This window comes from Lineus longissimus, chromosome 10, assembly GCF_910592395.1.
Source record: "Lineus longissimus chromosome 10, tnLinLong1.2, whole genome shotgun sequence".
NCBI classification, from domain to species: Eukaryota; Metazoa; Nemertea; class Pilidiophora; order Heteronemertea; family Lineidae; genus Lineus; species Lineus longissimus.
The window spans coordinates 13315868-13340516 of NC_088317.1; the positions used below are offsets into that span (position 1 = coordinate 13315868).

The window sequence follows — 24649 nt, forward strand, 5'->3', positions numbered from 1 at the left end:
AAATTCACCTTTCCTAAACCTGGTGCCTGACTTGAGGAACATGAATACCCATGGAATGGACTAGACCCCTTTAGATGATGTTGTGGCTAGTCGGTAATACACAATCGGGGTGATTTTGAGACCACCTCTGGCTCTGTACCTGTGACCTTGGCTGGCTTTTGCCCAAACAGGCTGGTATTCAGCCTCACTGTCCCTGTCCCACTTCTTGTTTGGTATCTAACTTTGTGTCTGGCAGGACAGGTTAGCCCTAGGTGATGTCCCGGAGATTCGTGGCCCGTCGTTTACACGGTTAGGCCCAGTTGTAGGCCAAGAGTTAGGTTTGAGAGAGTCCTGTACATTGTGTAGTGCATCGGCCTGTGCATTGTGAGGCCTGGCCCTGTTATGATTCAGTGTGAACAATAGTTATCCCAGGGAATCCTTGCGTTCTTTTATTATCTACCCCATACCCAGACCCGCTCGTTGTGGTTGGCCCCATGGGTATGACGGTCTTAGGACAGCCCCGAACCTGGAGTGTATAGCAATTGTGAGTGAGCAAAGCCGGAGTGAACTGTGAGACTGGACCCACCCCGCACGGTGGTCGGAGACTGGGCAAGTGCGGGTTACAAATTGGCGCCCAACGTGGTTTTGTTCTCCTTTCTTTTAAAAAGGGGAGAGATACATGTGTATGTATAGACAAAGTGTATGCAGAGTGCATGTCGTTTTGTTTATGAAACATTGTTTCATCCGTCGTGAGCTGGGATGCAGAAACCTTGTTTGACGCGTACTATTTTACATTCTGTTTCCAAATTGAAACGTTGTTTCACGCGTAGTTTCTGTCTGTAGGTGATGAGAAACATTGTTTCACGCGAAGATTTTAATCGAGGCCGTGAGAGACGTGCTCTCCTTCTAATCGCTGTTCGTGGAATCTTGCCATCTTTTTCGCGCATACCTGATGCTGGTACGACTTATTTTTCCTTTGGAATAGGTAGGTATGGTACTGTATAGCATTTCGATTTTTGTAGAATTGTTGAGCCGTATTTTGACTATTGCGAGTTGTGACTATACATGCAGGTTGTACATTTACCATGAGGTGTGTGCATTTTGTGGTTTATTGAGTGTACCTTGCACAACTGTACATTGTGGCAGTGCATTTACAGCACAGTGTAGTATGCATGTGTACCTTGCACAACTGTACATTGTGGCAGTGCATTTACAGCACAGTGTAGTATACATGTTTGTAGATTGATGCAGTATCAGTGCACATAGTACAGTATTTTGCATAGGGCCTGTGATATTTGCGGCGTATAGTGCATACATTCTTTTTTAGTATCTTTCAGGTATAACCAACTCCAAGATGCCAGGAGGAGGCGCAGGAGGGGGTGTTGTAAACCCCGCAGCCATTCCACTTCCGGCCAGTAGCACAACTGCGGAGGGGAGAGATGAAAGGAATTGGACCAGGCGTTTGAAGACCTTTTCGGGGAGAAGAAACCCTGGGAATAACGAACACGACTTCGATGCCTGGGAGTTCGAAATAGAGCAACTTGAGGCGGAGTTAGACATTGGGGACCATGTGAAAAGGAGGCTAGTGTTTGGAAGCCTCAGTCAACCGGCAGCAGGTCTTGCCCGAGCACTTGGAACAGGCGCCCAAATCGGAACGATCGTGAAGGTATTGAAGTCGGCGTACGGGTTTGCGGCGGATGGACACGAGCTGCTGATGCGATTTTACGACAACATCCAGAAGGATGGAGAGCAGCCCAGTGCATTTTTACAGCGTCTCCAGAGCTTGTTGCGGAAAGTAGTCGATGCCGGGGCAGTAGACTCATCAGTGGAGTTCGCCACTCTCGTCAAGCAGTTCAAGCGAGGATGTCGCGATGACAAGTTATTACACGCGATGGACTTGATGGGGGACGTACTGACCCACAAGGAGTTTGCCGAACTATTTTGTGCCTTGAAGGAGGAGGAGCTCCGCCTGAAAGAGAGGGAGTCTCGCTTCAACGAGCCAGAGACAAAGTCCAAGAAGAAGACTGTGTCGGCGCACCAGGCTACTAGTACCAGCACAGAGGGCCTACCACCCGAGATGGCTGAGCTGTTAACGACAGTTAATGCTTTGCGCTTGTCCGTTGAAGACTTGAAGAAGTCGAGGATTGCTACCGCTTCCGGTTCTAGCCAGCCACAGGAGAGTCGTGGGAGAGGTCGTGGTTCGACGCGGGACACCAAAGGGAGAGAACCCAGGGGGAACGCCCCGTCTCGGCCGGCTCGTGGGACCTGCTACAACTGTGGGGAGACCGGACACTTCAAGTCGGAGTGTACCAAGGAGGCTAAGACTACATCAGGAGGACGGAGGAAGCTTTTCTGCCACCACTGTGGAGAGGACGGCCACAAGCGACAAGACTGTTCAGGCGAGGCGAACCCAACCGTCGTTTTCAAGAAACTCAATTCGGAAAACTAGGCGCTGCCTGTGTTGGGGCCCCAGCACAGGCAGGTGTAAAGCATTGTGGGCCGAAGAAGAATATTATGGTGGACGAGAGGAATTTGTTGTCGAAGATCGTTGGTGACCGGTGCGAGACCGAGATTTACGTTGGTGGTAGTCTAGGTTGATGTCTTTTGGATTCTGGATCCCAAGTAAGCACGGTGTCGAAGTCCTTTTTCGACGACAATATTTCTTCTCTTGCAGAGATCCAGCCTATAGAGGATATTCTTCAAATCGAGGGTGCTGGCGGCCAGAACGTTCCCTTCCTGGGGTATGTGACGTTAGACGCGCGATTTCCTGGAGACCCCGCCAGTGACGATGAGGGTATGCCCTGCTTTTTCTTAGTTTGCCCGGACACAGCGTTTTCTTCGAATGTTCCGATCTTACTTGGGACTAATGTACTTAGTGAATTATGGCCTAACTCAGTGCCACTGTGGGCGGCACCTGAAGTGCGTCGAGTGCATAGTTCCATGCACAATGTGCAGAAGTTTTGTGATCCTGATAGTGGTAAACTTGGATCGGTTCGAGTTTTTAGTCATCGTGCAACCGTAATCAAGCCCGGAGAGACAATGACAGTACCTGGAATTGCTCGTACGCATGGGTCCAAGATGGAGTATCCTGCTGTGGTACAGGAGCCAGAGGATTGCTGTTCACTTCCTGGTGGTTTGATGGTACGAAACACCTTAGTGACGATGCCTACGTGCGGCAAGGTGCGAGTTAACGTTCATCTCCTGAACGCGTCGGAACGTGATGTTCACATCGCCCCTCGATCAACCCTAGCTGACCTCGTTTTGCCAAATTGGACAAGACCGATCGGCGATACTAAGCAACGTGACCACGTATACGCAGCCAGCATGAACACGACGAGGAACCCTACCAGTGTATCAACTCGGAAACCTGAAGTAGATGATATTTCCGCGAAGTTCGACTTGGATCACCTTTCCACTGACAAGAGAGAGAGAGCACGGGAGCTGCTGAATGAATTTTCGGATGTCTTTTCGACGGGGGGGGGGATTTGATGTTGGGTGTACCGATAGAGTGGAGCATCACATTAACCTAACGACTGATGTACCCTTCAAAGAGAGGTCAAGACCCATTCGCCCGGCCGACTTAGAGGACGCGCGGAAACATATTCAACAGCTACTAGAAGCCAACATCATCAGGGAGTCAACGAGTCCGTATGCCAGCCCCATCGTGTTGGTGAGGAAGAAGAATGGCGACTTACGACTAACGGTGGACTATAGGAAACTCAATAAGTTAACGGTGCGCGACGCATATGCTCTACCGAGAATAGAGGACGCTTTCTCGAAGTTATCTGGGTGCCGTTGGTTTTCAACGATGGATCTCAAGTCGGGATACTACAACGTGAAGATGAAAGATGAAGACAAGCCCAAGACTGCCTTCACGTGTCCTCTAGGCTTCTACGAGTTCAACCGCATGCCTCAAGGAGTTACGAATGCCCCTGCAACGTTCCAACGCTTGATGGAGAAGTGCTTGGGGACGATGAATCTGGAGTGGGCTTTGGCGTTTCTAGATGATCTTATCGTATTTAGTGCAACGTTCGACGAACATATCCAACGGCTGCGGCATACTTTGGAACGCTTACGAAGCTTCGGCTTGAAACTCAGTCCAGAGAAGTGTAGTTTCTTCAAACACTCTGTAAGTTACCTAGGTCATGTGATTTCGGAGGCTGGAGTTCATACGGACCCATCGAAAGTTGAGGCTGTGAAGAATTGGCCCCGCCCTCAGAACATGAAGGAACTGCGTTCACTACTTGGATTTCTCGGTTATTATCGACGGTTCATAAGAGGTTTCTCTGCAGTCGCGAAACCACTCAACGAATTGCTCCAGGGGTACACTCGTTCCAGTGGCAGCAAGGATAGGAAGATTTCAGTGGACCATGCCAGAATCAAGAGGCCTTTCGGAAGTCAATGGACCCCGGATTGTGAAGAGGCGTTCCTAACCTTGAAGTCTGCGTTGATATCAGCCCCAGTCCTTGCCATAGCTGACCCAACTTTACCATACGAGTTGCACACGGACGCGAGTGGGAGTGGACTTGGAGCGGCCTTATATCAGAGACAGGATGGGACGTTACGGCCTGTAGCTTTTGCTAGTCGTGGACTGAGCAGTAGCGAGAAGAATTATCCAGCACACAAGTTGGAGTTTTTAGCCCTGAAGTGGGCTGTAGTGGATAAACTTAGCGACTATTTATACGGGTCGCAGTTCACCGTACTGACTGACAATAACCTGCTGACTTACGTCATGACAACGGCACATCTTGATGCTACCGGTCAACGTTGGGTGGCAGCCCTGGCATCGTACGACTTCACCCTGAAGTATATCGCTGGAAAGAAGAACACGGATGCTGATGGTCTCTCCAGAATACCCAGGCACCGTGAGGATGAGCCTGATGATGATTTTGACCTGGAGGCAGCCACTAACACCCTGATTGGAAGGGCAAGACCGATGTATACCGAAGAGCCAGTACAGGGAGCTTTGAATGCCGTACTTAATGCTAATGGTTTACCCGTGATCCACTGCCTTGCCATGACTGAAACAGCGGTAACCGAACTTGACAATGATGACGGTTCCCCACTAGGACTAGCGAGTCTTACTAAGGAACAGCTTGAGGATGCACAGCGAAAAGACAAGTCACTGAATCGACTCAAGGAGATAGTAGAGTCGGGGACGCCTCTTTCTGCTGCGAGCCGGAGGAGAGAGACACCCGAAGTCCGATCCCTCTTACGTGGATTCAACAACTTCTCGATTGAAAGTGGACTGTTGTATCGGACGTCCAACCTTGGAGGGAACATGTACAATCGTCTTGTACTTCCACCTACGTTGAAGGAAACAGTGTTCTGTGGAATCCACGACAAGATGGGACATCTTGGCCCGGACAGAGCGATCGCCCTTGCCAAGAAGCGATTCTACTGGGAGAGGATGGAGGATGAGATCAAAGCCTATTGCAAGAGATGTAGGAGGTGTACACTGCGGAAAGCCACAGATCGTCACCCGGCCCCTTTGAATAGATTGACCTCATCTGGCCCCATGGACTTGGTGTGTATGGATTTTCTGACAGTGGACCGAGACCGGAATAACAAGGAGAATTTGCTTGTCATCACGGACCACTTCACAAGGTTCTCAAGAGCTGTTGTGACAAAGAACCAGACGGCGAAGCAGGTTGCGGAAGTGCTGTGGAAGGATTTTTTCTTGGACTTCGGTTTTCCGGCCCGGTTGCATTCAGATCGTGGAGCTTCATTCACGGGGAAAGTGGTGTCCCAGTTGAAAGAGATGACAGGAATCAAGTCCTCCTTGACAACCCCTTATCATCCTCAAGGCAATGGTCAATGCGAGCGTTTCAACCGGACTTTGATAGGCATGTTGGGAACCCTCGAACCAGATGAGAAGGCCAACTGGTCCAGACACGTGAAATTCTTGACGCACGCGTACAATTGTACAACAAACGATGCAACTAGACATTCACCTTTCGAGCTTATGTTTGGGAGACAGCCAAGACTGCCCATTGATTGGTTCTTCAACCTGCAGCCTGATGGTGAGGAGAAGTCCTACGACCGCTACGTGGAGGAGCTGAAGACCAGCCTTAAGAACGCATACGATAAAGCTTCGGCGGCGGCTGGAAAGAACCATACTGCTAACAAGACCCGTCACGACCGGAAGGTGAGACGTGCGGCTCTGAGTATCGGCGACAGAGTTCTTGTACGAAACGTAACGATCAGAGGGAGGCACAAGTTGGCTGACGCTTGGTGTCCGGATATATACACGGTGGTACGTCACGCTAGTGAGGGTTCACCTGTGTACGTGGTACACAGGGAGGACCGGAAGGGACCGGAGAGGACGTTGCATCGCAACCTCTTGCTGCCTTGTGGGTTTCTTCCTGTGACAGATGTACAACGACCAGTGCCAAAGCCAAGACGAAAGCGGTCCGCAGCAACGTCAGCCCAGCATTCTTCAGACCAGGAAGACTCAGCTCAGCATTCTTCGGACCAGGAAGACCCAGACTTGACTGATACTGCTGATGTGATAGGGACGGCTGGGAATTGGGAATCGGACGACTCCTCAGAGTATGATGACCCCCCTCCGACCGTTCAGCATGCCTCAAACATGCAAGGTGATCCTGCAGCAGATGAGGGTTCAGAGGATGAGGTCGTGAGACCCCACCGGCCGCGGAGAGAGAGGAAGCCTACGCCTAGACTGACCTATGAAAGAGGAGGGAAACAGACTGTCGAATACTTGGCGCAGTTTGCAGAGATTGCTAAGTTTCTATCTTCCTGTTCTGGACCTGTACCTGTTCGGCGGTCACGGCAGTCTATGAGCCAGAATTTCATGTAATCAACCGATTTTGACACACACCGATTTTGACATTACCTTACATTGTATTGTTTTGTATAGCTGTAAATATACTTTCATGTTCGTGTTTTCTATTTCTACTCGTACGACATTACGGAGGTCCTATGTGTATTACACATGGTGTTTTGACCTGCCTATTTGTACTATCCTACCCGCGTTGGTAAGGGTTGTTGTGTGTGGAGATGGTAGGAGTGAGAGAAGTGAGCTTTGTGGTGAAGAATGTTATAGTGAATATGTAGAACCTCCTTTCATTAGGGTGTGAATTCTACCTAGGCCAATATACGTTGGACCAGTGATATGATTTTGGAAAGGATATTTCTTAGGGACCATCCTGTAGGATAAATTTAGGATTCAGCAGAATTTTCATAGTTCGTGCAGTGCGCACTTAGGCCCATGGACATAGGCATATAGCGTTGTAGGCTTACAGATGGGTGATGCGGAGTGAATCTGGTCTCGTGGCGAATTGCGCTGTGTGAAGTGCATGGATTAGTTTTTTTCCTTGTAGGACGAGGATAGACTTCATGTAGGCTCAAACTCTACCATAGTTTATATACATGTATGTATAGTGTTTAGGAAATTCCAGAGGAATTTTTTTTTAGGCAGGGTGGAGGATAGTGAATTCTATGGGTTATGGTACTTTGATAGGGCTAAGGTGTGTTATTAGGAGTTAAATTATTCCATAGGACTACAAGAGTGTTGTAGAATTTACGTAGAGTAAATCATGCCAAGGAATGTGTGTGAGTGTGTGTATCACCGTAACCCATCTTAGAACCATAGGAGAAGTACCCATGATTGTAGGTAGTGTGTAACCTGTAGGTTTATGCCAGAATTTTTCGGATAAGCTTAGGATTGACCTGCCCTGCCAGATGCTATTTTTTTTTCTCCATGTTGTCTTAGTGTCGTTGGTGTTCGTGCTTTCCAAGCCAGGAGCGACCCACCATGTTATTTTTTTTTAATATTAAATGTTCCTTCACGCATTGTCATTGTGCCTTCGGTTATGGCTGGTACGGTTCATGAGCTTGAGGACCAGTTTGTCCCTGTGGCGTTAATATCGATACTGTGCCGATTTATTCGAACGCTTGAAGAATAGAACTTTGCACATTGCATTAGAAGGATTTATAATACCGTGCCGATTTATTCGAACATTTGAAGAATCGAACTTTGCACATTGCATTAGAAGGATAGTCATGGATGCCGAACTGTTTTCTAGGTGCATCAGCCACTCCTATTTATCCGTTATCGTTTAATACCTCCTTGCTGCCAGAATTGTCACAGAAGAGAGAACAGCGGACTACGTATCTATTCGTGATGAAGCATCCGAGAGAGATGGGATCATGTCGTGAACCACATTGCCCGCATATGGACTGTTATTGTTATACATGTGGTGCTGCCGGCGGTAACCCTGCGAAGGATGAACGGAAGTTATATACGTCGTGACGAGATTGCCTTGCTATACGTCTTAACGAGACGGAATAGCTATGAACTTTGGTTAAGCCAGTCATATTCTACACGTAGTGAATAATATAGCTATGTACGTCTTTACGAGACGGGATAGCCTTTATTCCCTTCCACAAAACTTATATTCGAGACCGCCGTGAGATGTAAAACTTATATTAGAGACCGCCGTGAGATGCTAAAGTATAAGTCGAATCGTTGCTGTGGGATTGCAGGCGTGTGACATGGGCAGAGGGAGGTGACGATTTATATTAGTAGTATTATTGAGTTGGCTGCACCGTCGTTGATTCATCTTGGAGCTGTTGGGTGTGAACGAAACCGAACGGAGTTCTTACTGAACAATTCCGCCGACGCTGATATGCTTTGGTTGCTGTGCGCGAATGGATGCTGTGAAAAGGAATGACATTTGTCTACATGTAGAACTTTACATTGGCATTTCCGGCACATACCTGGACATTATTGAGCAGTATACGGAGTCAACTTTTATATACCAGTCATAACCGAGTCCGCACCATGATGTGTTGTTTTTTCTCTACAATTCTTTTCCAAAAAAATCCCCGGGATACTGTGTTATCCGTTGCATGTTCTTTGATATTATTGAGACTTATAGACATGTGAACTATTTGGCTATTGAGTAATTTTGATGAGATTTATGAGATGTATAGATGGTGGGGATTGGGAATTACTAGTAGTTGGTATTGGTATCTGTCTATAATTGGGTTCAGCAGTGAGATATATTTAGTGTTGAGATTATCAGCTGTCAGTACGGTAATTTTGCTTCTCTCAGTTTCCTCCTCGGTATTCGGCGCGTATGGTATCGGTTCAGGAATTTAACTCAGAGTCGATATGTCCGTGCCGAGTGCTTGGGATGAGACAGGGTGAGGCTTTGGTTTAGAATTTTCACTGCACAGCGAGTTGTGTGTTGGTGTTTAGGTGAGTCGTGGGCGACTTGTTTTAAGTAGGGGGAGGATGTAAACCAGTGGATTTGACTTTTGCATTTTGTTGATCCACCCTGTATGTGACTATTCTGTGGCAATGCGCTGCTGCCACCTATACTGTTTTGACTGGTTTAGGAACTACATGTATTGCACGGTCGCTATGGTAACGGTCAGTTTAACTTCGTTAATCAGCTTCCTAAAATCATCGGGTTGCTGTAATATTTTGAGAATATTACTTGAGGAATTTTAAGTATCTTTAAGGCCTTGATATGAATTTATTTACGTGTGTAAACGACTGGGCACATGGTCGTCTGCTAATTTCTCCATCTTGGAAGCAAAACATCTTTTCTGAATCTTGAGAAGAAAACTCTCTTTTTACGCATAAATTCACCTTTCCTAAACCTGGTGCCTGACTTGAGGAAGCATGAATACCCATGGAATGGACTAGACCCCTTTAGATGATGTTGTGGCTAGTCGGTAATACGCAATCGGGGTGATTTTGAGACCACCTCTGGCTCTGTACCTGTGACCTTGGCTGGCTTTTGCCCAAACAGGCTGGTATTCAGCCTCACTGTCCCTGTCCCACTTCTTGTTTGGTATCTAACTTTGTGTCTGGCAGGACAGGTTAGCCCTAGGTGATGTCCCGGAGATTCGTGGCCCGTCGTTTACACGGTTAGGCCCAGTTGTAGGCCAAGAGTTAGGTTTGAGAGAGTCCTGTACATTGTGTAGTGCATCGGCCTGTGCATTGTGAGGCCTGGCCCTGTTATGATTCAGTGTGAACAATAGTTATCCCAGGGAATCCTTGCGTTCTTTTATTATCTACCCCATACCCAGACCCGCTCGTTGTGGTTGGCCCCATGGGTATGACGGTCTTAGGACAGCCCCGAACCTGGAGTGTATAGCAATTGTGAGTGAGCAAAGCCGGAGTGAACTGTGAGACCGGACCCACCCCGCACGGTGGTCGGAGACTGGGCAAGTGCGGGTTACATACGCTCTTAGCAACAAAGTTGTATTAAATACTAAGTTGTATTAGAGCTACGCTCTTAGCAACAAAGATGCTATTTGATAATTTTATTTATTAAATGAAAGAAGAAGATATTAAAAAAATATTGTTAGTATTATTTAAAACAATTAAATATGATTTTAGATTATCATTAACAACAGTGATTCTATCTTACTTATCAAAATATTTTTTAAAAGTCAAAATAGACTCACCAAGTGATGGTATAGTAAAGACTGTACTTAAACTAGCTTCAATTTTTAGTATTAATAATTGGTAATTTTATTTATTAAATGAAAGAAGAAGATATTAAAAAAAATATTGGTAGTATTATTTAAAATGATTAAATATGGTTTTAGATTTTCATTAACAACTGTGATTCTATCTTACTTATTAAAATATTTTTTTAAAGTCAAATCACCAAGTGATGGTACAGTAGAGGCTGTATTCAAACTAGCTTAAATTTTCATTCCTACTAGTTTATCCATTTATTACATAAGACATATGTAATTAAAAAATTAAAAATTGTTTTCTAATCATAGTCTTCTAGTAATAATAAATTGAATACGGAAAGAAAGATGTTGTCAATACACTGTATCAAAGTTTACTATTGTCTGTATTAACAATTGCTTTCTCTATGTTACTAAATAGGTTCTTAAGAATTAACATATCTTCACCAAGTAATGTCAGTCTAGAGGAGATACTTAAACTGACTGGAACTGTAGCTGTTAGTAATGGAACATTAGAATACCTTTACGGTCAAGGAATATTACCTAGAGACATAATGAAAAAATGGTAATTAACACTAAACATAATTAAGTTAATTAAATGAAAACTGTGTTAAACATTGATTCTAGAGACTACTCAGAACTGAGTTCAAGTGATTTAGTTATCAATCTCAACAAAGAAGTTCAGAATGCATCTACTAATAGTTTAACTTATGCAGGAATACATTGTTCCTTTCACAACATAAGTGAAGCTAGGAAGAATAACAAAATCCAGTTGAGGGATAAATACATGACACTTATTACGATACTTGATGGTCTTTATGACCTAGAAAATTTGAATCAATTGAAAGAAAACGTCTTAAGTAGAAATGCTCTTAGATTTGATTTAGAAGAACCCACTGGTAAGACTATCGTACACTTAGTTAAGAGAAGAAATGAGAATCGATATCGAATTATGTTTATTGATAAAAGCAATGAACTGTTTGGATTTAAACGTTCTGAATGACCTTATTCTTCTCAAGATAGTTTGGTCGTAAGTGATTTTCCAATAAATTTCAGACCAAATTACTATTTTGTTTTACACTGTGACATAATTAACACTAATAAAGTACTTTGTAACGGGAAACCGTCAGATGTTCTGGCCATTAGACTGATTAAGGAAGCTGATATTGGAGATACTATTACATACACATTTGTTGAACCAATACAAATACCATGCAAATCAAGATTCTATAAAAAAGAGATCAAATTAACAGATGAACACGGTGACATTATCGACCTTAATGATTTTGATGTAAGATATCAATTGTTGATAAAAGGAAATCAACGTAATGAAATGGCAAGTATTGTTATGATGATTGGAGGCGCTTTAGTAAACGCAATAGCATTCGCAGTATCCAGTGCACTTTTTAATACACTGGACAAGAACAGTTATGAAGCTGAAACTAAAAGACATAATAGGGCTATGGAAGCATTACAGAAAGCAACAGAAGAATATAAAGAGCATAGAAAGAAGATAATTGACCTCGTTAACCTTGAAATGAAGAGAGAGAACCAGTCTGCTATTGATTTTAATAATACTGACACCGCTCTTGCTGTTTACAACCACTTTCACCCTGAGAAACAAGTATCGTCACTAGCTAAACGACCTAAATTAAGTGACTATTACAAACCTTACAAACAAAGCTCTATTAAAGTACAAAGAAGTGAAAACATTTCTAGACACACTACCAACACACCAACTACATAAACCGGCCATTAAAAAGTTCACCTTCAGAAAGACAATGGTATCTTACATCGATCAACAGTGGCAAGCTCACTTGGTTGACATGCAGAAATTTGAGAGTAAGAATAAAGAATTCAGATTCATTTTAACAGTCATAGATCTATTCAGTCGTTACGCTTGGGCCGTGGCAGTGAAGTGTAAGAGGGGAGAAGAAATCAGAGATGCATTTAAAGTGATTTTTAAAGAAGCGATACCGGTTGCGGCAAAACCGGAAAAGATTCAATTCGATGATGGTACTGAATTCTACAACAAACACTTCAAGGAACTTTTAACAGAAAATGACATAGAATAGTTCTCTTCAAAATCTGACAAGAAGGCAACAGTCGTAGTGAGATTCAACAGGACTTTGAAGAATAAAATGTGGAGGTATTTCACTGCTAAGGAGACTGACAGGTGGTTTGATGTTCTAGATGACTTGGTCAGTGGTTACAATAATACATTTCACTCATCAATAGGCATGAAACCAGTAGATGCCAGAAAGATGGAAAACGAAAGAGCAGTATAGTACAACATTTACGGTCTTCACCTCAAAGAGACATTTGGTAATCCAAAGTACAAAGTAGGTGACAGTGTAAGAATTTCAAAGTACAAGTCCATTATCGATAGAGGCTACCTACCAAACTTCACTGAGGAAGTATTCCAAATCAAACAGATAATCTTCACTCATCATATCTTCTACAAGCTTGAATATTACCACAAGGAGGAAATTCAAGGATATTTCTATGAAGAGGAATTGAGCTATGTTCCTAATCCTGATCAACTAGAGTACAAGATAGAGAAGATATCTAGATACAAGACCAGTCAAGGCGAGAAATACGGATTAGTGAAGTGGAAGGGTTGCAGTGACAAATTCAATGAATGGTAACCAGTTTCTGATATCAAAAACTTGTAATCATTGAAATGAGATTACGTCTCTAAAGTAATAATTTGATAAAACTTGTTTCTATTAAATCAAGCTAGAATTGGAAGGACAAATATCTAAGAATAGTTATGGAACGGTCAATGTTTATCAGTATCAACCAGTAGTTTCAGGACCTACATTTAAATGTGTTAAATGCTATGTAACAAAGCCTGAAAGTGAATTTGAAAAGAACAGACGCAATAAATTCCTGGATTATTGTAGAGCATGTGGTACGTTAAGCAAGAAATGCAATAAATGTGATGAAGTTAAATTATTAAGTGATGGTGAGTTCGCTAAAGATGGAAGTAGAGGTAGCTGTAGATCATGTTGGAACTCTGGCTACAAAGATTACCTTAATAAGAGTGGTAATAGAGACAGTCATAAAATAAGGGTAGGTTTAAACCGTATTTCTAAAGGAGAGTTTACTGGTAACTCATCATCATTTAATCTAGGTTGTTCAGACAGTTTCTTCTCATGGTGGTTAGAGTACCAGATGGGTATAGCTCCAATAGGACAAAGTCCCGAGAACAATGTTCGAATAAGACAAGGTCTAGTAGATGAAGAGTTAGATCATGTCTTACCTATCAAGGAATTAAAAGATTACCCTGAACTGTGTTTCGTTTGTTTTAACATGAGACCCATGGATAAGACAGAAAACAGACAGAAAAGTGATACATTAGACTGGAGTCTTTTTAAAGAACAACTGGACAGATCAATTAATTTCATGAACAAAATGATGAATGAACACTGGTTTATCTATTGAGATCAAAATGTGTTAACAGATTGGAAAAGAGTCATTTACCAGTATTTTTGTGGTTACATGTACATTGAATTTGAAAATGCTTCTCTACTTAATCAGATATGGCTTTTAAAATACGAAATGTATCTGAATGACATAAACATTAAAACTGTTAATCTAATGTTTGAATTAGGTAATAGAATTCAAGGTAATTTATGTACTCCAGAATACCTAGAAAGAGCCTTCAGATTAGAGCTACACTCTTAGCAACAAGGTTGTATTAGAGCTACACTCTTAGCAACAAATTTGTATTAGGTCATAGTCCTTAGCAACAAAGTTGTATGTAGGTATTATTCATCTAAATAAATGAACAGAACTTGGGGATACACCAAGAGACCAAAGAATTGGAAAAATGGATTAGAACAGTTTTAACAAGAGCTAGAGGAACTAGAAAAGAAAGATGAGTTATCAAATCATGTGACATCAAATCATGAGTTATCAAATAATAACCCAGTAATAGCACCTATTGTTGATATCAAATCCCATGTGATTAAACCACCTGTTGTCCCTGTGGTGATTAAACCGACTGGTTCTAGAACAGTTAGATTTACTAATACTACAGACGGACATAGTAATGCTGCTGTTGATTCTAGCTTTTCGCATTGATTAAATGTAAGACATAAGTAGGCTTTATCCAGATTTAAATCATCAAGATATGATCGATGAACAGAATAACCAGCCTATCGTGACGAAGTCCGACTTAAACCCTCATAATTCGATGACTCATAATTTGATGCCTCAAGGTTTCAGACTTTATCGAATCAGTGAAGTTAAGAAGTTCTTTGAATCTGAGATTGAATGCAGGCGGAAAATATTTATGAAATACAAGAAAGCTTTTGATGTGATTACTTGGGTTAGCCATGCCCTAAATTTCACAAGTGTTGCTACTGGCTCTGCTGGTATTTCAGCAATAGCAGGAGTCATCACTGCTCCAATAGGTTTTGCTTTGGGTGTTGTGACAATAGCAAGTGCCATTATTTCATCACTATTTAGTTTTCAGAAGAAGGCCATACTAAGGAAAATTGAAAAGCATGAGAAGATAGGTATGTTGGCCATTTCCAAACTTAACACTATCAATGATTTGGTCAGTAAAACCTTAACTGACTCTCACATCTCTACAGAGGAATTCAGTTTAATCCTCAAGGAGAAGGAGAAGTACATTTCCTTGAAGAATGCCATGAGATAGAAACAAAGGGAGGCTATATCTGATACCAGTTTTGACGTAGAAACCCTTAAGAAGACTTTTTTTTAGAGGAAGGGAAAAAACTAGCACAGACAGAGGTGTTAGAGAAATTGAAAAGCAAGTAATACATCATCATTATTATTATTATTATTTTAATGTACAACAAACATTGCCTTCAGCGCCATCTTATTCACTTTGATAAAAAAAATTAAGTAAATGAATACTATTGAAAGGATGTACAAATTCATTCCTTTAATAGAGTGCTTTAGTTTAGAAAGAAATGATTTTTGTCTTGAAGACCAGGAGTTAAATGGGTTTAACCCCTCATGTTGTAATCCATTACAACACATGGGTTATGTACGTTCTCGGTACCTACACAATATCTCTCATTATTTGATGACTCATAATACTCCTACTCCTGTTACTCCAACTCATGATACTCCTACTCCTGATACAGCAATACAACCACCTATGAAACAGTGTGACATAAGTACAGAATCTAAGGTTAGATTATGTTGTAACTGTAAGAGATGGACAATGGCTGGTATTTATAAAAAACAAGCATATGCTTATCCTTGGATTTTCAAGTATTAAGTACGCTGCATATTCATAAAACCTAAGGTTATGCTTGTACTTGTAACCTTATGCTTCAAGTATAAGTGTCTGCTTTTCAGGCATCTTGCCAAAACTTAAAGTCTAAGCTTCTGCTTCATTCCATATTTATAAACACGAGTATTAAGCATATGCATATAAGGATATCCTTAGATTTTTCAAGGTAGCTTCAGACCAGGCTTGAACTTCGAAGAAGGAAGACGTGTTTGACATGGCAGCTTTTCTTGCACTTGCGGGGCAACATCCGAAGGAGTACACCCCAAGAAAATCATGTTGCCCAGCATTTTATCGACGATGTTACCGATTTGATGAGCAAAATGTTGAATGGTTAGCTGATCATTTTTTAGAAGATAGTGGAGAAACTCGTGGCGGGGCACTGACAGTAAAGACACAAATGGAGACTTTCCTTCGATATATATCGGACCCATAGGTGCTGTCAACTGTACCCACGTCCGAGTTCTGAGGACACAAGGGAGGCATGCACATGGCGACGAATACGTAGGCCGGAGTGGAAAGGATACGTTAGACGTTCAGGGAACTTGTGATGCAAAGGAAACGTTCACATGTATTGTAGCCAAGTGGCCTGGGTCTGTACACGACAGTAGAATATGGAGAAATTCGGTAGTTTGTCATCGTTTGTCCACTATGAGGACGGATGCATTACTGCTAGGGGATAGTGGATACGGCATTGCCCCCTGGCTCCTTACACCTTATGGGAATCTTCAGCAACCGGAAGAGGTAATGTTCAATAGGATTCTAACAATTGGTGTACAAACTAGAAGGTTTACATGCACTTAGGACAGGCATGACTATCCGTGACCTCAAAAACAAAGGATTTCCCCATTCCCAGGGCAGCAATGATTGCCATAATCCCTAAACCGACCAGCCTAAAGCCCGCAGCACACTAGCCGCCAACTTCGGCGTTCACTGGCGTTTTTTGCCGCAAGAGTCCTGAACGCCTGAAAAATCTCTAGTCTGCTACGAACAGTGTCGGCGAACGCGACTTGCCGCCACTTGCCGCAACTAAACGCCAAATATCTAACATGTTTGATTTTTGACGCGTGTCGCCGCGTTTGAACGCAAGAAGAAGCCAGGTGTGCTACGGATGGCCGCCTGAATTGGCGTCGGCGGCGAGGCTATGGCCAATCAGCTTGCGTCTTGATGTCACATGATTTCAAAATGGCAGCCTAAAGTGGCGGAAAAGACGCTACTGGACGCCGATTCTGGGCAGGTGTGCTCTGACCGAGATCCACTGGCCGCCAACTTTGGCGTCGAGAGGGGTCAGCTGAATGCTTCTTGTCGCCAAAGTTGGCGGCTAGTGTGCTGCGGGCTTTACACCACAAATACCACATGGGAAATCTAATTTGACCCTGTTATGCAGTATGAGCAAGTAAGCATAAGCTTAAAACTTACAAGCCAAGCATCATCCACAAATGCTTGTTTTATAAATATGAAATCAAGTATGAGGCCATGCTTATACTTAATTCTTTAAGTATTAAGTACATGGTTAAAGAACATGCTTATAAGCATAATGCTTGTTTTTGTAAATACCAGCCACTGTATGAGTATGCTAAAAACTTGAACCCAACAAGGTACACAACTAAAACTATTAAGTTCAGGTTTTGTACCAATTGTAATGCTGTTGCTTATGATGATAACTTCAAAAGTCTAGAGGTTAGTATTGAGAATAAAACACGTTACTTTGACACCATACTTAGAAGGCTTTGACAGAGACGTCCAAAAGAAACAGTAGTAAATTATCTAAAAGAGTACATTGAGTACGATTTACAAGGATACTTCTCCGGTCCTAGAAAATGGCTTAGTAAGGAAAGGTATGAAAAGACAGAGCAGTCATCACTAAAAAAAGGTATTAATACTCTACCTTCTAAGTTAGTTTCAGATATTGAGTCAATGGTATTTCAATTTCACTGCGGAGAGTATGATTGGTATTTAGAGAAATAATTCATTAACCATGCTATTGGTAATACACAATTAACTGATGAGAACTTTAATGATATAAGGTTAGTTTTCTTTTCTTTCCTAAGATATCTGCATTACTCTGGGGTTAAGGTCTCAATTAACTACAAGCTGTTCTTACATCAAGCCTTTAAAGAGATGGATATTGATTATGTTGTACTTAACCCGTATTTAACATCCAAGGATTAATGATTTGAATGATTTATGGTATGATTTCATTAAAAACATTTTCTTCGAAGAATTACAGGTCAGATAAGGAAGATGACAATAACTTAACTCTAGCTAGTGAACCCATACTTGCTACTATGGCAGAAAAAGACAAATAGTTACAATTCATGGGTAGAACTAATACTATTCCATGTAACATAGAATGCCAGAAACATCTTAGAACTTTACTGTTAACATAATACTAAAAAGTTAAAAAGTGAAAAGAATAAGTAACATTAATTTTCTCTACAAATAAATGGAATCTGGTGTTATTGAGCAACAGATGAAACAGATCGGTGTTCTCAGTCAACCTCCTAGTTACCAACTAGATCAAACCAGTGCTCAACTAAGGCAACAAAAAACAACTAACTAAATTCTATGAAGAATTTAACTACTCAAGGTTTAGTTAACACTGGTAGTCAAGGTCTAGTTAATTCTAGTCAAGGTCTAGTTAATTCTAGTTGCCAACTGGGTTCAACTAACTCTCAACTAACCTCAACTCAAGATACGCTCTCAGGACAAAGTCCGACTGGCCCTCAACTAAATTCCAACTACTTGACTGATAATGGCCTTAAAGCCAAACAAGACCTAGAGGTTTTGGTTGCAACAGGAAAAGTAAGGATTTCTTTACCAAACAACTAACATTTAATGAATTAGATGTAATGCTAGAGAAGGATATCATTAAATATCATAGACTCTGCTAGACAAAGATGCCTGCTAGACTTAACGGTTCTTTAGGTAAGACAGAACTTAAGGCTTACACTAAATTAACAAAGTTATTCTTACCTGTTGATGATGAGGAAGAACTTTAACATGTCCTTAGAAACGATTACTTAGTAACGAATGAGTTGGACAAATGGTTAGGAGGGGTAAGTCTGAGGATGGGGGCACTAACTGCCCTTGCCTCAACTACCCTTATTACATTAGGTCACTGTCATGGGGAATCATTGGGACATGAAAGTTCAAAGATTGATGATGACATCGACACAAATAGTGACTCTAATAGTGACCTAATTATTTCCAGTAACATAAATGGAGAGTGATAACGTAACTCAAGTTACAAGTAATACAGATGATACTAAACTTGTAGTAGCTAAGAAGGTTAGAACTGATAAACAATTAGCATGGTTTAGAGAGTTGGGTAAAAGGTCTCAGGAATTTAAGAGAATTAAAAAAGAACATACAACATTCAAAGAATCTAAACAAGAACCTGACGAAGAGGTAAGTACTATTACTAGTAATAGTAATGAAGAAAAATCTACCAGAAGTTCAATATCTAGTGCAAGCTACCTCTATGTAGGTGTAGGTGTAGTTATTTTGGTTAGTTTAATTTACTTCAGTCCTTTAGTTAAGAAAACTAATAAGAAACCTGTGGTTAAGGAACCTACTATTAATGAAACAAAGAAACAAGCTAAAAGTTCTGGTAATAGTATTTTTGTTAAACCTTCTGTCTTAAAAAGTAACACTTCTATTCCTTTAATGGAATGATTTCCTCATCAGTTATGACCTCATCATCACTTACGTTAATATAAATGTTTAACTCTATTAAGAATTCAAGAACAATAGGCATTCCTCTGAAATTAACTATTTGGTCTAATTCATCAGTTATTTCAAAGTTGATATGATTAGTACATTTGTTAACTTCTTTAGTACAGTTAAGTTCATATATCTGGTTCTTTATCTGTTCACCATCTTCCACTGGTACAATGCAAAAGATGTCAGAAGGTTTATTGTTTAATAGTACCATACTTTTATCAACCAGATTTGATCTTAATAAAAGATATTGAGTGTAAAAAAGAAAAGGTCTGATAGAATAGTATTTTCCTTTCTTTGTAAATTCTGATTGTTTAATTCCCAACCAATTAATAAAAGAAAATCATCTCTGAAAGGGAAAATTTTTTTAAATGAAAATTATTTATTCTCTGTAAGTTCAATTATTATGTATAATTGTTATTATCACAGTTTATTTTAAGATGTTTAATTTCATTAATGTTAATTGTTCTTTTTAGTGAAGAGCAGACTCACTGAAACTAAAATGTTTATTGAATACTTTCGCATAGTTTGGTAGAAAATCAAATGTCCACCAAGAGTTGTAAAATTTTATCGACTTTAAAGTAACATATTTTATTTTTATTTCTTTTGGTAAGTAGTACTCAAATGATGCTTCATAACATTCCTATTCACGTATTATGAAGTCCATTGTACTTACCTGTATTTAAGGTATTTAAAATACTTAACTCAAATCTACATCCCGAAAGGCAATGTAGTTATCCCATCCTTTAGTATGAATCTCTTGTCATCAAAAGGACTAAGACTTTTCTTATTTACTTCTTCTAAATAAACCTGGTGTTTATTTGATATTAAGTGTCTCACTTTATGATTAAATGACTTAGTATTCTCTAGACCGTCAACATAATCATTGAATGCAATATCTCTCTTCACTACATTCTTTCCAATACCCTTTAATTTCTTAGTATCTGAATAAGAATCAGATTCTGTTTCTTTGGTCGACCCTTCGAGCTTCGCTCCTGACACTTTGTTATGTTCTCTGGACAAAGTCATGGTCTTGGTTCTGTAAGCATACATCTTACTTCTAAGTGCAATAAATTCAGTCATCTCTTCTCCTCCTAGCTCATCCTGAAAATAACCTGGCACCTTCTTTTTGTTAGTGCCGTAGAGAGGATAATCCTTAGGATAGTTACTGAAGTCAAAGTGGTCACTTAACCCTTTGAGGTTTTCAATTAAATCAATAGTATTAATTTTCAGTACAAAGGAATCTGTATCAAGATACAGTAGTTCCACGTTCTTCTCACCAAAATATGGTTGAAGCACCTCATGGTAGAATTCATACATCAGTAGTTTGGCCAATTCCAAGACTGTAGCACCTATGTAAATTGGTTTGTTAAATTTCATTGATGTTTTCCTCATGCTAATGACAGCATTATGTTCGTCAAATATGCAAATTGATGAAAACCTAGGATTGGTCATTACCCTCCTGGCTCTTTCACCTTCTGTTACCAACACAATCTCCATCCTGTTCCTTATGTTCTCACAGGTCTTACCATAAAAAGAATTGTTCATCAGTTTAAAATAATCTTTTCTCAATATCAGTCTTAGAATCCATCCTCCTTTTAGTGTTAAAGTCAATGTATGTCGCCAACCACTTCGACTGCTTGAAACTTATCATTGAATGAACCTTCTTAAGTACCATTCCGTGATTGAGGTAAAACTGTAGCATCCTGTAATGCACTATGTAGTTGGTCTTATCCTTTTGTGTCCGTATCAGTCTCTCTATATTTGATCTTTTATCATCAACCGGTAACTCTATGTCTTGTTCCCATCACACCCGAAATTCCACCTCTTATTGCCTTTTCAAAAGTAGGTAAAACATTGCTATCTGTTAGAAGTTCTAGGTATATTCCTGTGTATTTCAAACCAGCTTGCCATGTAAGACCAGGTGCCGGGTAACAGTGACATGGATCTATCTGAAAGTAGTTTAAATTTACTTTCCTGAACTTTCCAAATAAATCTGCCAGAAGCAGAACTTCAGTTTTGAGGTAAAGGTCAATGAACTCTCCATGATTTCTTAAGTTAAAATTATCTCATATGGCTTTAGCTTCATCATAGGCAGAATCAGATGCAATTTCATTTTTAATTCATCAAAGAACATATACTTAATTAAGTTAGGTTACATTGTACTTTCATGTGACGTGTAAAAAGAATAAGTAACTGATCCTTTCTTCCTCAATAGTTTGAAGTCTGTAGTATCAGGGAACATCTGTCTTGTAATTTTGAAGTCATCGTTTACCATTGATTTTATTATGTTATCTAAACTGGACTGTAGGAATCTGTATGAGTCTAAGAACCTAAAACACCCAAACTGAAATGAAATGTATTTTTCTGCTGTTTTGGCAAGTAATTTAAGTTTCTTATGTTGAGGGAATTTAGTCATTAAATCTTCAATGAATAGGTGAGAATCACAATTTCTTAGATTGTGAAAAAACACTGGAACGAACATGGCTTTCTTTTCATTCAGATTGCAAGAGCTGTGAGCGGCACCTCTAAAACTACCATTGTAGTGATCATGGTCCTTGACCTTATCATACCATTGATTGCAGTAGTAACAGTGTGTTTCTTTGTGATATCTCTTACAGTCTTCATCTGTCATTGTTAGAGGAAAGTTACTGTTCAATAAATTAGAGAATTGTTCTTCCATTTATAATTACAATTACAGAACACATCTACAACATCAGAACCTCTATGACTTGAATACTGATCATTGTAAAGATATTGATAATCAGAGTGAACATTAACTCCAACTGCTGATGCGTTCTGTTTAAAAAGTTTCTTGCTAGTACTCTCCACTGATACTACAGGTATGCGTATTGACTCAAAATCTGCAAGAATAACATAAGGAACTCTATTCTTTATTGAATGTTTTTCAAACTGAAGTTGAGACCATTTTCTATTTGGTGCTGGTAAACTAATCTTACAATATTCATGTTCATTACATTTCTTCTTATGATTCTCAAGTGTAGAATTACGATAAAAGTAATTCATACACCTCCTGCAGAGATACACAGTATGAGTGCCATTCCTGAAGAACGTATTGATATCAGTTATGTACATGAAATGACCCTTGAAATAAAGAATATCAATGCCGTCATTATCATCATAGTTCATACCATTCCCGGATAGGTAGAGAGGTTCTAATTTTGCCTCACGTATGTTTTTAGCAGCTTCGTTCTGTAACTTGAACACATTAATCTCAAGACTGTTATCACTCTCGATTTTAGGGATATCCTTTTGAATACATACATGAAAGTTATTTATTCGTACTCCGCACTGAGAGCTAGGCTCGACCTTGATGTCATTTGCTCTGCATGTTCTTGAAATTCTATTTTATGTTTCTTGACATATCTAGCAGCCTGTAGACTCCAGAGCAAACACTTCTGATCATTTCCCTGTTCCTGTGACAAGACATTGATTACAGCTTTAGTGTTAAAAGGTAATCTAATGTAATGACCACCTTTGCACCTCTTGTAAGAACATATTGTCATGTCACAGGACTCTATTATGTTAAGAGACAAGCCAGACCCTTGAAAGTACCTCTCCTCAATCTGTGTATTAATGTAGTTAAGCTGGTTTGTTACTGCATAGATTGCCTGATTCCTTGAAATTATGCTTTCCATTGGAGATTGAATCGGATGGGTAAATGTATCACCTTGCCGATTCAAGCTATGCACTGCAGCCGAAGGTCGATTCAAGCTATGATCTGCAGCCGAAGGCCGATTCAAGCTCTGCTCTGCGACAAAAGGTCGATTGAACTGGGCGAAAACTGATATGCTTATTTTATGGTGATAATCGTTGAGCTTAAAATGGACTTCCTCTAACTTCTCCCTGTATTCATACACCTGTTTCGATTCTCTATTAATATTCACTCTAATGGTAACCACAGGATTACCAAACTCATTTACTGCTTCAATTCAATCCACTTTCTTTATGCCATCAAGCTCCTCAGTCTCAAAGGCAAGCTTCTTATCTACACCAGGTATTAGTGTAAAATAGAAGGTACTTGTACCACTAACTTATTTAAGTGCCCCTTCGTCTTCCTGTGAGCTGCCATATTGCTGTACGAAACGTATTTATCACACGTAGCACATTTAACATTTTGATTTCTATCACTCATTATTTAGATTAAATTTGTTTATTAAATTACACTCATTCCAGTTATGGCATTCCAGTTAATCTTTTTCAGTTTTTCAGTTTCATGTTACATCATCACACTAAGTGTAGAGTAATAGGAAAGTGCATGCTAGATTATTCTGTTTTGTATTGGAATTAAGGCAACTTTAATGTACACAAGTGTTTTCCCCATTGATTTTGGCCCTTTTTTCTACAACAATCGTAGATAATCGTAGATCGCACTTTCTTATTACTCTCAACTAGTTGCAGTATGTTGCATTGAATCGATTTGCAATAATATCGTTAACCCATCGCAAAATGGAGCGATTCATTGCAACTCAAATAGTTTCAATGCATCGCTAAATATTCGTTCTACTAAGAAGTTTCAATGGTAAATGACGTCGCACAACACGGCGGTCGTACACTGTGGAGTGATTTATTGCAACTCTATTCATTGCATAAATCGCTAATTTTGAGATGGTTTTGGTCTTGCAAACGACAAGAAACAGCAAGAATAATGAATTGCAACTCGATTCAACGAGCTGAGTTGCTTCCAACTTCAAACGAATCGCTCAGGGTGCGGCGGGTATATACCGGAGTATGATCAGCTTTATGCAGCGGTCAATGAGATGTCTGTACCCCCGGGGGTCAGACACTCGACACCTATTCACCCCTTGGTAAAAAAGTGAGGGTCAGAACTCGACACTTTCTCACTAATTGCCAAGCATCATTTCATCAGGTTCTCACTTTTCACCAAATCAATTAAGACCAGAGTTCACTATGTTTTCACCATGCCCGAAGGGGAGAACAGACATTAAGTCTATTCACATTTCATTGTTTGAGCAACATATTTTGTAAAAAACCGTCGTAAACACTACAAAAATTAGTCCAGGTAACCTCGACCCTACGGCGCGCTAGCGGAGGGTCGAGGGGATGCGTCGATTCACTACAATTCACTATAAGGAAGGAAGCCCAATGTACAGCTGATGTACACTGCACTTAGCAATACTGAACGCTCTGGTATTCTGTAGGCACGAGGATTTCTAGGAATCCCATTCTCAT

At 40.6% G+C, this 24649-nt stretch overlaps 1 protein-coding gene across 2 annotated transcripts in view; it reads left to right on the forward strand.

Moving 5' to 3' along the window:
* LOC135494802 (A.superbus venom factor 1-like) overlaps window positions 1-24649 on the forward strand; it is a 190526-nt gene that overhangs the window by 105213 nt on the left and 60664 nt on the right. The window lies entirely within an intron of this gene.